Source organism: Glandiceps talaboti, chromosome 23 (assembly GCF_964340395.1).
Source record: "Glandiceps talaboti chromosome 23, keGlaTala1.1, whole genome shotgun sequence".
NCBI lineage: Eukaryota > Metazoa > Hemichordata > Enteropneusta > Spengelidae > Glandiceps > Glandiceps talaboti.
In genome coordinates, this window is record NC_135571.1 from 7,100,807 (window position 1) to 7,109,709 (window position 8,903).

General features: G+C 37.1%; 1 long non-coding RNA gene across 1 annotated transcript; it reads left to right on the forward strand.

The window, feature by feature from the left end:
- The first annotated feature begins 5,370 nt into the window (after positions 1-5,370).
- On the forward strand, positions 5,371-7,721 carry LOC144452603 (uncharacterized). Its single transcript, XR_013482361.1, has 3 exons — positions 5,371-5,479; positions 7,038-7,115; positions 7,663-7,721. It is a non-coding gene; the product is annotated as an uncharacterized LOC144452603 (long non-coding RNA).
- Positions 7,722-8,903: the final 1,182 nt, after the last annotated feature.

The following is an 8,903-nucleotide window of genomic DNA, read 5'->3' on the forward strand; positions in this document are numbered from 1 at the left end:
CCATCTTTGTCAACTCTCAAATCGAGGCTGCAGAAATATAGCGAGTTGTCAATAGCTTGTCGTTCGGTATTAAAAAATATAAAATAAAATAAACTTATATTTTCACTGTGATATTTTCAAATATATTTCCTAAATAGTGAGTAACATTTTGTTGTGTCCCAAATAGCTAATATATTTGAAATTTTCGTAATAACATGACTTATTTAATAAAATCGAATTTGGAGCTATTTATTTAGCGATACCCTTCTCAGCGTGAATGACCCAGGCTAGGCAGTAATTATCCACGGGTGCATCGGCCTATTGGGAAAACAAGTCAGCTAAATGACGAAAAAGGCCGTAGTTTTTGCGTTAACTCTCATCCGACAGTAAGTACATTATCACTTTATGTTACTCTTTATACGTGTACATGCGTTTTTTCATTTGGAAGGCTATTTCAGCGCGTAAATCTCGTGAAATAAACGCGAAACCGTGTGCTCGCCTATTTTGCTGGAATGTGGGTCAAAATGTGTTAATTTGATGCGGCGTAAAGTAGAGTTACTCAAGAGTGTTCGCGTTGTCCTACGCCACGCCAAGATCGGCTTGAATATTTGGATAACGCGGCGCCATAATCATCGTAGTCGTGGATTATGGCGTAACATTATCGTGTAATATGTTGGTAGCCTTGGGGGGAAGTTGTGTGAAGGCCACGCTCACCCGCGGAATGCATGCAGTGTTGATACGAGTGACCTTGCGTTTCACCAACACACTTTTGTGTCAAATGGCGTAAGGCAGACACACCACAAGTACCACAATACGTCTCTGCATTTTAAATAGTGTACCTGTTCCACAATCTGCTTTGAAATGTAGTGATAGGGAAGGTCATTTACATTTACTCGCTGCCATTGCTAGTACGCAAATTGCACGACAAAGTTAGTGTACCCCCCTCCCCCATAAAGGTCGTGTGACGAATACTATTACCTTTTGCATGATATAATGGTAGCTAACGAACAAATTCTATAATTGTGAAATGCTAATTTTATTGCAAAGTACTCCTGCCACCTCACTGCAGCTACATAAGGGTCTTTACTAGTCAATTTAATTAAAAACTAGTAAACACGACTTAAACATGTACAAACTGGGAGTTTTTCTATCATGCTTTTCTGCAACAACTTGAAATATATCTAAACTACTCGACTTTTTTCTCTATGTTAACCATTTTCCATTTTATGGTCATCAAAATATCTAGTGTTGCAAGAGCAAGAAGAATTTATTTGCGAAGAAATACTTTTGTTATAACTTCTGATGTTCAAACCAAATTGTCACTGAGACCTGGAAAAAGATTAATTATCAGAAGGTTTTGCTTTCAAAGAGTAATCCCATGCAACATTTACAGATATAATATGTATACTTTGTGACGATAACAAGATATAATATGATACATAGGATTCATTTATTTCTGTTCAATGCACTTGCCTTGAGAAAAAAGCCAGATGATTTGTCTTGAGCCTTTGACATTAAATCTATAAGACAGTATGAATTTTCCAGACTTGCACTTTGGCCCAATAACCTTTCATTTGTATATACAAATTATATAATATGAAAAAACTGTGAAAGTAAAAAAAATGATGTGAGATCAAATGATAGGACCAGGTAAAAAAAAGAAAAGAAAAGATAATTATGTATTTGGGACTTACTGAAGGACACAAGACAGTCTCCTATAATACCGGTGATTCACATTTGGTTGAACCAAGTCTTGGTGTGTATAACCCCCTCCCCCTTCACCCCCCTCCCCCATGAAGGGTTGACAACTCCTCTGAAATAACGGTAATGTCTGAGTCTCAGCCAAGGTGCAGTGATAATGATATACATACTTGTACAAAATGTGTATTCCCATATAAACTTTAATACATTTTTACATACATGTACAGATGTTTCTCTGAAAAAATATTCTTTAACCAACTGCGAGAACAAGAGAGAGGAAAGTGCAGTGTGGCAAGCAGAGTCTGAATTTGTTGGTCTTTGTACTGCCATTGTTCCAGATAGAATTTATTGTAGCTACAACAGATGTGCTAATGTTAACTTATGTACTGCCATGGTTCCAGATAGAATTTATTGTACGTTGTGCTACATTTGTACCATGCAGTTGTGCTAATGTTAATTTGTGTACTGCCATGGTTTCAGATAGAATTTATTGTAGCTACCTCAGTTATGCTAATGTTAATTTGTGTACTGCCATGGTTTCAGATAGAATTTATTGTAGCTACCTCAGTTATGCTAATGTTAACTTAATTTGTGTAATGCCATGGTTCCAGATAGAATTTATTGTAGCTACCTCAGTTATGCTAATGTTAACTTAATTTGTGTAATGCCATGGTTTCAGATAGAATTTATTGTACATTGTAGCATCTCACTAATACAACCATGATTGTAGCTACCTTAGTTGTGTTAATTTTAATTTGTTTGGGCTTTTGTATCATCCCATTTACTGTTACATACTCTTTTGACATTGACTTTCTATACAGTTTGTGAATGGAAATAGAAGTTAATTAGGTTCATTGAGCTGGGTAGGAAGGGAGGGGGGGGGGGTTCTGCTCTAGTAAACCATTCTTAAAAGTTGTATCTTCGAAAGTTATCAGTGCGTGGGTGAATTATTTGTTGACTCCAATTGTATTCAAAATACTGACCAATGTACTAACCTACATTTAGTATGGTATCTGATATACATGTATACATAATGGGTTAGTCATTTCTTTGTTATCAAGTATAGTGTTAATTGCTTCAAAGTTCTTCAACATACGGAATGAAGAGTTACAAATGTATACAGTATCACAAGAATCAGAATAGTGGAACAACTCTGCAACACACATGTATACAAAATGTACACATTTCTATTCAAGCTAGGGGGTTAGGGCATAACTTACATATAGGTAATGTAGGGATAGGAATAGGATTAGACTCCCTAGCTTAAGCCTGGTGCATGCATGTATATGGTATTGAGGGATATTGCTCTGTATGTGTTCCTGTCAGTGTTGTCGGCAAAATTACTATAATGTGAATCTTGTAATTAAGGGAGCAACCAAGTTATGGATAGGAATAGCATTTGACTCCTTGCATAAACCTGACTTGTGTCGTTTTCAATTTGGATGGACACTGCTCTGCATGTGTTCCCATTAGTATTGTTAGCAAGGTTGGTAATTACGGGAGCGTTAGACTCCATAGAATTAAACCTGAGTTGTAATACCTTCAATTGATGGACACTGCTGAGTTGTGTCACCTTCAGTTCCCTCTAAGCCAATTTGACTTGCCACTGATGCACACAGTTTCTAAAGACGCACCAAAATTTGGTGTCCTCCTATCTCTTACTATGTGGTGACATACAAGTAATCCCAGCCTTTTGTCATTTTGACCTAGAAGAACGAAATTTGGCGATGTCATGGGTGAACACTTTGATATGTGTACTCACCAGTCTTGTTAACGATAGTACCATAATATGAATATCGTTACTACAATGTAATTAAGGGGGCAACCCAGTTAGTGATAGGAATAGAGTCCTTTCAATGGATGGACACTGCTGAGTTGTGTCACCATGGGTGTACACTACAGTATATGTACATGTATGTGTGTCAGTGCAGTGTGCCTCTAATGATAGCCAAATTTTGTTGTTGTGGCTCAAAATGATAAAAACTATGATTTCATGTGAGTCACCGTATATTAAGAGATTGGAGAAAACCAAATCTTGGTGCACCACTAGAAATTGTGTGTGTCAGTGGCGTGTCAAATTGACTTAGAGGGTACGATGTGTACCCACCAGTCTTGTTAGCCAAAATACCATATGTGAACTGATAATCAATGGGGCAACCCAGTTACACCTACAAATGATTCTTGATCCACAGCCTGACTCCCTAGCTTAATACAAAATGCCTGTCAGTGTCCTTGAGTGTGTGGGAATTCATTATTTATTCAGGTTCTGATATCACAAATATGTTATCAGTAAACAACTTCTGTAGCTGGCTATGTTTCAAACCTGAGCAAATAACAGTGAATCCATCTAATGTCAACAACCGTATTATCAGACGGAAGCTTTCTTTCAAGAATTTGACCTTGACCCCTGTCTTCAAAGTCATGTATGAATTTGTGTTTAATAGCAGGAAGTTTTGTGTATAGCATGTATTACATGTAGGTGCATGTAGAGACACCATTCATATATTCAAAATATATACACAGGCTGTATTCAAGTGTTCAAGTTTAATGCTAACCTTTGACCTTAACCTTGACCTTCGTGTTAGGGTTACACATCAGAGGTCCATGTGGCCTATTAGAAGTAGCACAAATGTACATAGTAGCAGCTACTTGTTGTGGGGGGAGGGGGGAGTTGAGTTAAAAATCTGTAAAATCTTGCAATTCTTCTAATTAAAAGACTGATACATTGTGTTCATGTACACAAAGGCATTTTAGTCTCTACTTACTTGCACATTTTTGTTTTCCAGCGAAATAAGTGAAAATAAATCTTCAGAGAAAATTTCCAAGTTTACAGTATTCATTGTCATTTTCTGTTTGAGATACTGCCAGCTGTATTTTTAAGATGACTTTTTCTTTTTCTGTTTTAGTGGAGAGACACAGTGTAACAAGCAGAAGATTATTCAAGGTAAGCTAACAAACCTATAGAATCACAGAAAATGTGTACTTTGTGTAACCCTCGCCTGTATTTTGCCTACATGTAGTATATTATAACTTGCTGCATTGTATTAACCTTATCTCCACTTATAGACCTTCTTGTCTTTTTTACTTTGCCCAGTGTACTCCACTGGATGGATGCTAATTTGCATAATAATTTACATACCAAAACTGTTTTACATAATAATTTGCATATAATATGTATATGTAACACATACATACATACATACATACATACATACATACATACGACATTGGGATCAAGCATTGCTCTTCATGTGAAAGTGATACTGTAATTTACTGTGGTTTTATTGCAAGGATAACATCTGATTTGCATAGTCATTTGCATACAAATAAAATTGTAATTTGCATAGTAATTTGCATATATTGTGTAAATTCCCTAGCGCCCCCCCCCCCCCCCCCCCCCTCCACTCAAACCTACCCAAATCAACACTCTTATTACATGTATGTACCAACACTAAAAAGAAAGTGTGTACATCATCATTTACATAGGGTAAACTCCCCTAACCACACTCCAAGCCACCCTGGTACTTTGACCAGGTCCAATTATTGCTTACTCCAATAGATCTATTGCCACTGTTCCAAGATATAAGTTTATAACTCCTACAATTTCATTTTGCCCAATTTGCAAACCTCTTCATTCTATTTCACTTTGTCTAACTCTACTTATTGTTCTGTATTCCCAGGACAACAAGATGTTCCCTTGTCGGAAGAAGGAATAAAGCAAGCTGTGTTACTTGGTAGTAGGTTACAGAATCAGAAGTATACCCATGTGTATGCTAGTGATCTTACTCGAGCTCTTCAGGTACTAGTTTCCACAATATCCTCATCATCGGGGGGAAAGTCCAGTCAGACTTACTTCTGTCTGCCTTTAGTACACTTGTATTGATTACTGCTATCAACTTAAAGGAAAAATCCAGTCAGACTTATTCCTGCCTTCAGTACACTTGTATTGGTTACTGCTATCAATTTAAAGGAAAAGTCCAGTCAGACTTATTCCTGCCTTTAGTACACTTGTATTGATAATTGCTATCAACATACAGGAAAAGTCCAGTCAGAATTATTTCTGCCTTTAGTACACTTGTATTGATTACTGGTATCAACTTAAAGGAAAAGTCCAGTCAGACTTACTTCTGCCTTTAGTACACTTGTATTGATAATTGCTATCAACTTAAAGTAAAGTCCAGTCAGACTTATTACTGCCTTTAGTACACTTGTATTGATAATTGCTATCAACTTAAAGTAAAGTCCAGTCAGACTTATTTCTACCTTTAGTACACTTGTATTGATTACTGCTATCAACTTAAAGTAAAGTCCAGTCAGACTTATTACTGCCTTTAGTACACTTGTATTGATAATTGCTATCAACTTAAAGGAAAAGTCAAGTCAGACTTACTTCTGCCTTTAGTACACTTGTATTGATAATTGCTATCAACTTAAAGGAAAAGTTCAGTCAAACTTATTACTGCCTTTAGTACACTTGTATTGGTTACTGCTATCAACTTAATATGTTTTGTGTGATAAAAGAGCACCTCAGTAACTTCCTCAGTTACGAAATTATGTAAAGAAGCTCTGTTGCCCTTGCCCATGATTTGGTGCCATCAGTATTTTCCAAAACTCTGCCTTGATTACTTAGTTGTGTCTTATACCATGCAGTGTGTTTGTGTTCTTTTGTGCTGGTAGTCTTTTTTCATGTCATTCCAATTTACCACACTGGAGTCATACCACTCTGTTACTAGGTAACTGTTTCAGTTTGTCAAGATAGACTCAAAATAAAACTAACGTTGTGACATATTGACATAAACTGTTCAATACGGACTTGCAAACTCACAATGTTGAATGTTGCATCATGGGAAATGTGATAATAAACACTAATCAATTAGTATTATAAGCAATATTGTTACATTGTTTGTAACCACAAATAATCAACTCATCCTTACCCTGACCATTGTGGGGGGGTTTATTTTATCGGTAGCTCCAGATTACATATTACGATAACCACAGATAATCCCACAGTCCTTTGCGTCTGAGCATGCTCTGTCTGGATTGCAAGTTCCCTGTTGACGTTGATTTAATTGTACGCACAGTAAAGTGACATTTCTGATGACTTTCATGATCTTGCAGTGTACACTTTTGGTGACTTCCTATTGTGGTTACAGGTTGGTTGTATCTACACAACAGAGGAACCACTTTCACCAATTTGTAACCTACTAGTACTTCATCGAACAGCAATAGTTTTAGTTTGAGTGCATCATAGTAAACCAAGACCGTAATTACCGGGATTAGCATGTTATAGTGAGTTGTTACAGCGAACTTGCTCAAGATTGTCATAACGTAGAGCGTCTCTCTTTTATTTTCTACAGACCACAAAGCATGTATTAGAAAAAAATAAGTTATGCAAAGGTTTGTCCATCCAGAAGGATGAAAGACTAAGAGAAAGGGTAAGTATGGAAGCCTATTGAGGACATTCTGGTGAAGTTACTTTCTCACTTTTCGGCACATTATTTTGAGTTATTAAGTGTCTAGGAAGGTGTTGCTTAGAACTATTGCTAGGTTGATCTTGTCTTCTAAATGGGAACACAACTCCAGGAAATAGAGACATTTTCATAAACTGTTTGTTCTGGAGAGTCATTTCATGATTTTACATCAACTACAATTATTTGCAATTTCAGAGAAACTTCAAGTTGATCTTTTATCTTTATAGGGTATTTATAACAACTTATGATATATAATTTTGGGAACTATGTCAATCTTACCTGATTTCCTCTGTCTGTTACCAGAGTTTGCCATAAGTAAACGCATTGAATTAGCCTTGCATTGCAAAGTCCTAATGCCAAATTAATAAAATTGTCTCTGTCTTGACAAATACATTGAGCATGGCTTTCATGATTCAGTCTTTGACTTGAAAATATTTAGTACTTCTGAACTTTTATGTTGCACTGAATTTTACTGTTTAATACATTGTTTAATTGATTTACATGATTACAGAAATATGGAGATGTGGAAGGGAAGCCAGTCCAAGATCTTAGAAAGGCAGCACGCAAACAAAAAGTGCCCCTGAGAAATTATACACCAACAGGTGCAGAGACTATTCACCAGGTAAGGTGTTTAGCCTAAGAATTTGGTCAGAATGCATCGTGTAGCTTGTGATTATTCCAGTTATCACATAGTCTTGGTTACCCAGATTCCCGTTATTGGGACTACACCTGCCTAGCGAGAGTCTGTAATGCTTGTGCTTACTACTCTGAAAGTGGATAAACTTTTTACAATTTCTGAAATGTTTCGTCGCTGTTTTGATTAAAATAAAGTATACTTTATGCTATTCTACTTTTAGGTCCGAGAGAGAGCAGTCATGTTTTTCAAGGAGCTTTGTCAACAGATGGCTGGACGAAAACTAGAAAACTTACATTCTCCAAGTAATGGCAATACAAAATGGAAGTTACAGCTGCCACATCTGACAAGTCCATATAGTGAACAAGATCCAAAACCGCCGGATAAGGAAACATCTGCATTCCTGTACCGTAACCTTGGTGCATCTACTTCAAAGAGTACAGAGGTTGTATATGTAAACCAAAAAGCGGCTTTGGGCCGAGAGGAAGCGCCGTACGTTAATACTCAGGGAATGAAACGAACGCGCCACAAGGAAACTGATGGGATAAAGTTTGCGGTGTTCGAGAAACAGGTTGAGAAAGAAACTGATAAGAAATTGAAAACTGTTGCAGATTCTGAACCTAAGCAGGAAGAAAATGCTGCATCTGTCAGTTGTGTTGTTAAACCTGGTTCTCCGAAACCTCATATTTCGCATTCTGTTACGTCACCTGCTAATTGCTCTGATGGGCAGGATGAGGGTCTTCGTTCATCAGAAAATGCAAGTGTTTATCCAATTGTCCAAAATGTCAGGAAAGACACTGAATCCGCTGCCAAATTTGATACTAAAACAGACTTTGAGTGTTCACATGATGCAGAAAATAACATAGAACATGAAGCCAAGAGAGCAAAATTTGCTTCCAGGGATGATGACTCTCCATCGTGTAGTGCGGAGAAAACAAAATCGCTCATCAGAACTACATTTCATATTGAAGATTCTGATGATGACAACCTTGTCCTGGAGTCAGAGGTGTACAAAGACGTAACGCCAAATGTTGTCGTATCACCGAATTCTAAAGAGCCTGTGGTTATGCGACGCTGCGATTCAGATCCACTAATGGATATGGGTGATGATGTCGTAT